This window comes from Otolemur garnettii, unplaced genomic scaffold, assembly GCF_000181295.1.
Source record: "Otolemur garnettii isolate 467f Iridium unplaced genomic scaffold, OtoGar3 scaffold00179, whole genome shotgun sequence".
In the NCBI taxonomy this organism is placed as follows: Eukaryota; Metazoa; Chordata; class Mammalia; order Primates; family Galagidae; genus Otolemur; species Otolemur garnettii.
The window spans coordinates 175,617-184,425 of record NW_003852574.1 but is presented as its reverse complement, the minus strand read 5'-3'; positions in this window follow the sequence as shown (position 1 = coordinate 184,425).

Below are 8,809 nucleotides of genomic sequence, written 5' to 3'. Positions count from 1 at the left end.
TGTGGCGGGCACCTGTAGTCCCAGCTACTTGGGAGGCAGAGGCAGGAGACTCGCTTGAGCCCAGGAGTTGGAGGTTTCTGTGAGCTGTGATGCCATGGCTCTCTACCCAAGGCAACAGCTTGAGGCTCTGTCTCAAAAAAAAAAAAAGTTTCAGATTTTAAAACATTTCCAGTTTGGGGCAGCGCCTATGGCTCAGAGGAGTAGGATGCTGGTTCCATATGCCAGAGGTGGCAGCTTCAAACCCAACCCTGGCCAAAAAAACCCCTAAACAAACAAAAAACATTTCAGGTTTAGATTTTGGATTTTAGATTTTGTATGCTCAACCTATACTACTCTATTCATTTTACTAAGTATTGCAGTTGAAAAATGTGTTTTTATTTGTTCTTCTTTTTCAATATTGTTTTAGCTATTCTGGTCCTTTGTAATTCCACAGTACTTTTTTTTTGGTGGCGGGGGGAGTGATACTTTATCATGTAGGGTAGAGTACTCATGGGCTAAAGTAATCTTCCTATGTCAGCTTCTGGAATAGCTAAGACTACAGGCACATGCCACTGTGCCCAGCTAATTTTTTCTATTTTTAGTAGAGAAGGGACCTTACTGCTGCTGAGGCTGGTCTCAAATTCTTGACCTCAATATTCTTCTGCTTCAGCCTCCCTGAGTGCTAGGATTGTATGTGTGAGCCACCACGGCTAGCCTCTACATTAATTTTAGAAGCAGCTTGTCAGTTTCTAAATAGAGGTCAGCTGGGATTCTGATAGGAATTGTGATGTATTCATAGGCCAGTAATTTTTGGAGTAATGCCATATTAATAATATTAAATCTTCTGATCCACAAACATGTGATGTTTTTCTAGTTATTTATATTTTATTTCTTTCAAGAATGCCTTGTAATTTTCACAGTGTAAATTTTATTCCTTCTTTGTTAGTTTTAATATTTAATTCTTTTTGATGCTATAAATAGAATTGATTGTTGATTTCAGATTATTCACTGTATGTATACAGAAATATAATTGATTTTTTTCTTTTTCCTTTTTCTTTTCTTTTCTTATTTTTTTAAGAGATAGAGTCTCACTTTGTCACCCTTGGTAGAGGGCTTTGGCATCACAGTTCACAGCAACCTCCAGCTCTTGGACTTAGGCAATTTTTTTGCCTCAGACTACTACTCCTGCCACAACTATTTTTTTTTTCTGTAGTTTGACTGGGGCCGGGTTTGAACCCGCCACCCTCAGTATGTGGGGCTGATGCCCTACTCACTGAGCCACAGGCACCACCCAATATAATTGATTTTTGTTTATTGATCTTATATCTCTCAATCTTTTTTTTTTTTTTTTGAGACGGAGCCTCAAGCTATTCCCCTGGGTAGAGTGCCATGGCATCATGCTCACAGCAACCTCCAACTCCTGGGCTCAAGCGAGTCTCCTGCCTCAGCCTTCCAAGCAGCTGGGACCACAGGCACCCGCCACAACGCCCAGCCATTTTTTGGTTGCAGTCATCATTGTTGTTTGGTGGGCCCGGGCTGGAGATTCGAACCCGCCACCTTAGGTGTACGTGGCTGGCGCCTTAGCCGTTTGAGCCACAGGCGCTGAGCCTCTCAATCTTTTTTGAACTGACTTATTCTAATCATTTTTAAGTGGACTTCTTAGATTTTTCTATATATAAGGTCTTGTTATCTGCAGATACAGTTTTACTTGTTTCTTTTCCAATTTGTATATATTTTTCTTTCATAATTGCCCTGGTTAACACCTTCATTGCTATACTGAATAGAAATGGAGAGAGGGCTGGGGCAGTGGCTCATGCCTGTAATCCTAACTCTTTCAGAGGCAGATGGGGGAAGATTGCTTGAGGTCAAGAGTTTGAGACAAGCCTGAGCAAGAGCAAGACCCCATCTCTATGTAAAATAGAAAAATCAGCCAGGGACAATGGTGTGTGCTTATACTTACAGTAATGGCTACTCGGGAGGCTGAGGCAGGAGGATCACTTGAGCCCAGGAATATGAGGTTGCAGTAAGCTGTGACGACACCACTATACTAGACCAGAGATAGAGTGAAATCCTGCTGGGAAAAAAAGAAAGTTTGTGAATTTTATTTAAAAATCTGAAAGAATGAGGAGAGATTTAGAGAGTTGGAGGTAAAAATTTCTATGTCATTAATCTATTGATGAAATTTTAAACTGTGAAATTAGATGAGAGGGTATGAAGGTAGAAAAAAAGGCCCCTTCTTCTGTCCTTAACTAGTCAACTCTTCAGCTCTCACCTTAAGTATATATCAGGAAAACTTGAACCAAAATGTATCCCTCTTCTAAATGTTCCCATCCCTGACCTTATATGTCTTTGAGTTTTTAGAGCACACTGAATCTGCCAATAAAAAATTAATGACTACGTGACAGGACTCTGTAGAAATCATCTATTTTTGTATGCAAGTTAGCAGTCTCCCATACTTAGTACAAACCATGTAGCACTTACCTGATGCTTTAAGCGTCCTGTTTTTCTTGAAGGGATATGTGAAAGTCAGAGCAAGCAGCAGCTACCCTAAAGCATACTGGAGAGAATAAGTGTTTATAATCTCTCTTGTGTTCTATCTCCCCTGCTTTTCTTTTCTTTCTTTATTTATCTTATTTTATTATTATTATGTTTTTAGAGACAGCCTCACTTTCTTACCCTCGGTAGAGTGCTGTGGCATCACAGCTCACAGCACCCTCCAGCTCCTCGGCGTAGGCGATTCCCCTGCCTCAGCCTCCCAAGTAGCTGGGACTACAGGCGCCCACCACAATGCCTGGCTATTTTTTGTTGCAGTTTGGCTGGGGCCAGGTTTGAACCCACCATCCTCCGTATATGGGGCCAGTGCCCTACCTTGCTTTTCTAAAGAAGCAGAAGGGCCTCCTCCATGCCCAATACTTGATCAGTTTTGTCTTCTGCTTGTTCACACTCCTCAAAGCTTGAATTTTTTTTTACAGAAAGGGTGGTATACTGCCTCAGAACCAAGGAAACTAACTTTATCTCAAGGTCTGATCTTTTTTGCAGCTTCCTCTGGCTACTGAAATGCATTAAAGAGTGATGCGTTACTGTCTGTTAAGGAACAGAGTTACAAATGCATATTCTCAGGCCCAGCAATCTATTTTGTTTGTTTGTTTGTTTGGGGGTAGAGAGAGGTTTCAGTATGTTGCTCAGGCTGTTCTCAAACTCCTGAGTTCAAGCCACCTTCCAGCCTTGGCCTCCTAAAGTGCTGGGATTACAAGCATTAGCCACCACTTCAGGCAAGTGAATTTTAATTGATTCCCTCCATGTGCAATCACATATGGTCTCAACTTATTTAAGTTGCTACTGACAACATATATGTAGCTAATCATTCTTATCATAGGATAGTAAGAAATGTTAGGCTGGGCATGGTGGCTTACAACTGTAATCCTAGCACTCTGGGAGGCTGAGATGGTTGTATTACTTGTGATCAGGAGTTCAAGACCAGCCTGAGCAGGAGTGAGACCCTGGACTCAGCACCCATAGCACAGTGGTTACAGCACCAGCCACATACACCGAGGGTTGTGGGTTCGAACTTGACCCAGGCCAGCTAAACAACTGCAGAAAAATAATAGCCAGGCATTGTGGCAGGTACCTGTAGTCCCAGCTGCTTGGGAGGCTGAGGCAGGAGAATCGCTTAGGCCCAAGGGTTTGAGAGTGCCACAGCACTCTACCCGGGGTAACAGCTTGAGACTCTGTCTCAAAAAAAAAACTACCTGGGTGTTGTGGCAGGCACCAGTCATCCTAACTACTCAGGAGGCTGAGGCAAGAGGATAACTTGAACGCAGGAGTTGGAGGTTGCTATAAGCTATGATGCCAAGGTACTCTTTGAGAGCAACAAAGTAAGACTCTGTCTCAAAAGAAATGTTAATCTGTCCCGATATATTTACTGGAAATGAGTTTTGTATTTCTTCTTTATTTTAGATCCCTTTAAGATGCACCATGATGATGGCCTGGAAGATTTCTTTCTCTCCAGGGGAATAGCCGATGCTTCAACATTTGTAGGACAAAATGATCCACTGAAAGATAGTTATGGTATGGCTTCTTCAACTATAGTTTTATTATGTAGGGAAGGAAAAAAAGTTTTTCTTCCTGTCCATCTTAGATGTATTGGCTAGGAGCCTCATAAAAAAAAGAGTAATGGAAAAAAGAAACAAACTGAAGTTTAACATGTGTATTTCATATATACATAGGAGGTACCTAGGAAGTGAGGAATTCTCAAAAAGGTTTAAAACAGCTTATATACAAAAAGCTTCAACAAAGAATGATAAAAGATTTCTGAGAAGCAACAAAAAGGAAAGGATTTTGTATCTCTGGGGGATACAAATTGTGGGAGGCACATAAATGGTAGATGAAAGCTAGTTAGTAAAGCTTGTTATATATTCCTGTGGTGCCATCAGTAGGCTTCAGTTCAAAATAATATGCCAAAGTGGCATATTTTGTTGATGATGTTGTTATTTTTTTGTTTAGCAGTCCATGGCTGGGTTTGAACCAGCCATCCCTGGTTTACGGGGCCGATACTCTAACCATCTTGCTGTGGGCACCCAAAAGTGGCATAGTTTGGGTGGTGTAGTCTGGCCTTCTACAGTTCCTTAACTCCAATCCTTGTGGCTTTTATCCATTACTTTTGAGGTTAACTCCTAGGCAAGGTCAGATTTAGAGGCTTTGGCTATGACAAGACTCTTGGTTAATCAAAGGAGAGAATTAATTCATAGTTGGGCTGTTCAGAGACTGCTGATTGTCCTCTCATAGGACCTTGAATCTGTAACTTAGGGCCAAATTCTGTCCACATTTTATTAGCTCATAACCTTGGGCAATTACTTCTTCCCTTAAGCTGGTTATCTATAAAAACAAACCAGCACTAAATTCCTAACTTAAGGATGTGGTGGGTAAAACAGTTTAATGCAGTTATCCTCAAACTTTTTAAACAGGGGGCCAGTTCACTGTCCCTCAGACTGTTGGAGGGCTGGACTACAGGCCCTGGGACGAGTCGGCTGCTAATAAGCAAGACAGGCAGCAGTGGCAAAAACACCCAGCGGGCCAAGATAAATGTCCTAGGCGGGCTGCATGTGGCCCGTGGGCCGTAGTTTGAGGACGCCTGATCTAGGACTACAAGCATCTACCACAATGGCAGGCTGATTATTCTATTTTTGGTAGAAACATCATCTGGCTCTTGTTCAGGCAGGTCTGAAAGCCTCAGGGATCTTCCCACCTCAGTCTCCTCCAAGAGTGCTAGAATTATAGGCATGAGCCACTGTGTCCAGATTCAAGATACTTTTTTCATTTTTTGTTCTAATCCTATTTTTACTTTCTAATTTGCAAGATCTCTTTGAATCAGACTGATCTCATAGTTCTAGATACATTCACATCCTGTTGGGATCTTTATGTTTTTCTTTGCTCAGTGTTCTTTATTTTTGAAATTGTCTACCATCTCCTTTATTTCTGCTCTTGCTTTTCCTCTGAAGCATTCTATGATTATTCTCATCATGGTTGTTTTTGAAATGCTATATCACTTAGTCCATATTATATAGTATATATTATTTCATATGTATCTACCTTACCACTCCAGCTAAATTGTAATCATTTCTGTGGCAGGGCCCCTGGATTTTAAATCCCCTATTTGTCTGGCATAGGATGGCATAATAATCCTCTTAAATTTGTCTAGTTTTTAATGTACTAGGTATTTTCACGTAATTGTTCTCTAATGTTGGAAAAGGAGGTAATAATCTCATTTTACAGAAGAAATTAAGGCTCATAATTCCTCACTATACGCTATAGTACATGGGTTGTCGTGTTGGAACTAGATCAATCTTTGTTATGTTGAATCTTTATAATACCTTTTAGAAGGTAGCCAATAAAAGTTGATTAATGGTGCTGCCAGGATATATTGATATTATACCTCCTATTAACAATTAGCCAAAACCTGAAGAATGTCAGCAGTGTTTCCTTTAAAACTTTTGTGCATTGTTTTTATTGTTGGTTAGGTCTGTGTCTTCATGCCATATATGCAGCTAACTAAATTATCAAATGCCTTTTTTTTAATGTTGACCAACTTTTAAAAATATGTGTTTGTGTTCTAATATTAGGTATGTCTCCTTATGACACATTTGGTCCTGCAGCTGTTATACCTCAAGAGTGGTCTGTGGCAGCCCCAAACACTCTACACTCAGAATCCTTTGTTTCTCCAGAAGCCATTATAGAACCTCTGCACCCAACTGCAGGTAAATTATTGGAAACCTCCTTTATCAATTAATGGTTGGACCATCAATAATCAATATAAATCATCAGACACATTTTTTAACAGTTTACAATAGATATCAGTAAACATTTCAGAAATGTCACAAAATTTTTTAAGCTTTTATTAGTGATATTACATCTGGGGGAATGAAATTATAGGTGAGACACAACACTTAGGGTTAATGTACAAAGAAAATTCTTTTTGAATTCAATATAGATTTAGATTCTGTAGGGGGGTTTTATGATAGGAAGGATGACTGACCTGGTGTTCCACAGGTTCTCTTTGTTTTTTTTTTTTTGGCCAGGGCTGGGTTTGAACCCGCCACCTCCAGTATGTGGGGCCAGTGCCCTACTCCTTGAGCCACAGGCGCCACCCCACAGGTTCTCTTTCTAATACTCATTCCCTACCTGTGTTATCTTTTTAAGTCTGTGTGTTCTCTCCTTTGCCTTTTCTACTACTTGTCCTCCCAGTATTTTATATCTTAATTCTTTCAAATGTTGGAACTATCAAAAGTAGGCAGAATATGGGTGGTGCCTGTGGCTCAGTGAATAGGGTGCCAGCCCCATATACTGAGGGTGGCAGGTTCGAACCTGGCCCTGGCCAAACTGCAACAAAAGATAGCTGGGGGTTGTGGCAGGTGCCTGTAGTCCCAGCTACTTGGGAGGCTGAGGCAAGAGAATTGCCTAAGCCCGAGAGCTGGAGGTGGGTGTGAGCTATGACGCCATGGCACTCTACCGAGGGTGACAAAGTGAGACTCTGTGTCTTTAAAAAAAAAAAAAAAAGTAGGCAGAATACAGTAGCTTAATAGCTTCTTAATTATGTTTAAGGTCCTTTGGTCACAGAAGCCAAATACTACTTTGCCCTCAGAAGATAAGTTTTGAATGCAGAGGTATGAGTAAATTTATTTTTTCCCTTAGAGCTAGCTGAGGACACAGAAATGGCGTTAGAAGAAGAGAGGCCAACAACGAAAGCATTGGAGATGATGGAACAGAAGACTACTAACATGGCACCATCTAGAGAAACAGAGATGGCCCTGGCCAAAGACATGGCACCAGCCACAGAAACAGAGGTGGCATTGGCTAAAGATATGAGATCACCCACCAAATCAGATGTGGCACTGGACAAGGATATACTGCCATCCAATGAATCGGATATGGCTCTAGTCAAGGACATAGTACCTCCCATAGAAACAAGGGTAGCCTCAGTTAAGGGTGAGGTATGGCCCATAGATACAGATGGGTCTTTGACCAAGGATGTGGTACTGCCCACAGAAACAGAGGTAACTCCATCCAATGATGTGATATTCTTCAAAGAAACAGAAAGTGCACCACCTATAAAAATGGATTTGGCCTCACCTGAGGACATGATTCCACCCAAAGAAAGAGAGTTAGCCTCAGCCAAGGGTGTGGTATCACTCTCAGAAACTGAGGTGGCACTGGCTAAGAACATTGTATCACCAACAGCAATACTCTCAGCTGAGGAGGTAGCCTTGTCCTCAGAAACAGAGTTGGCCCTGACCAGGAGCATGGCACTGTCCCAAGAAACCAAAGTGTTCTTGACCAAGGATACAGCACTATCCCTAGAAGCAGAGGTGGCCCCAGTCAAGGATACAGCTCAACTCCCAGAAACAGAAATGACCCTGGGCCAGGATGTGGCTCTGTCCCCAGAAAAAGAGTTAGCCTCATTTAAGGACATGGTCCAACCCCCCAAAATAGAAATAGCTCTGGGCATGGATGTGACTGTACCACCAGAAGCAGAAGTGGCCCCCGTCAAGGACATGAGTCTGCCTCTAGAAGCAGGAGGGTCCCTTACAAAGGACCCAGTCCCACCCCAAGAAACAGAGATAGTCCTAACTAAAGATATGGCTTCGCCCCTTGGAACAGAGGTGACCCTGACCAACAGTATGACTCCAGCCAAGAATATTGCATCACTCTCTGAAACAGAGGTGGCACCAGTTCCAAATAAAGACACAGAAATTGCACAGACCCAAGAAGTAAGTAAGGATTCCCATTTAGAATCTCTCCAGGATGAGCGACAGTCCACTGCACCTACCTTCATGAATTTACCAGGTATGGGTTTATGCTTACTCTCAGTATTTCTGTCTACCAAGGTGTAGTCTCCAAAAGACTAAGGGCAGACATCACATCATGTGAGGTCCAATAGAGATAGTCACGCTGTACTTTGCAAGTTGCAAGTTTATTCATACTTTTGTCCTAGATGACACTTCTCACCTTTCCCCTCCTCTAACCTCTGACACTTTGTCTACCCTCATTCTCTGCTGATCTTCCTGGTTTTTTTCCAGATAATTGAAGAAATAAATAAAATAAGACACCTGCAAACCACCTTAGCTACCCAGCTACTTAGATCAGTATCTATAATGCCTTCTCTCTTGTTTTTATAAATCATCTGTTTCTGCTTGGTCAGCTTCTCTTCCCATTTTGCACTAGATTCTATTTCCTCTTTCCTGCTCAGGTATTTGCCCCAGACATTTTCCCCTTGCCAATGGTTCATTCCCACCAACTTACAAACATTTGTTATTTTTCCCATCTTTTTTTTTTT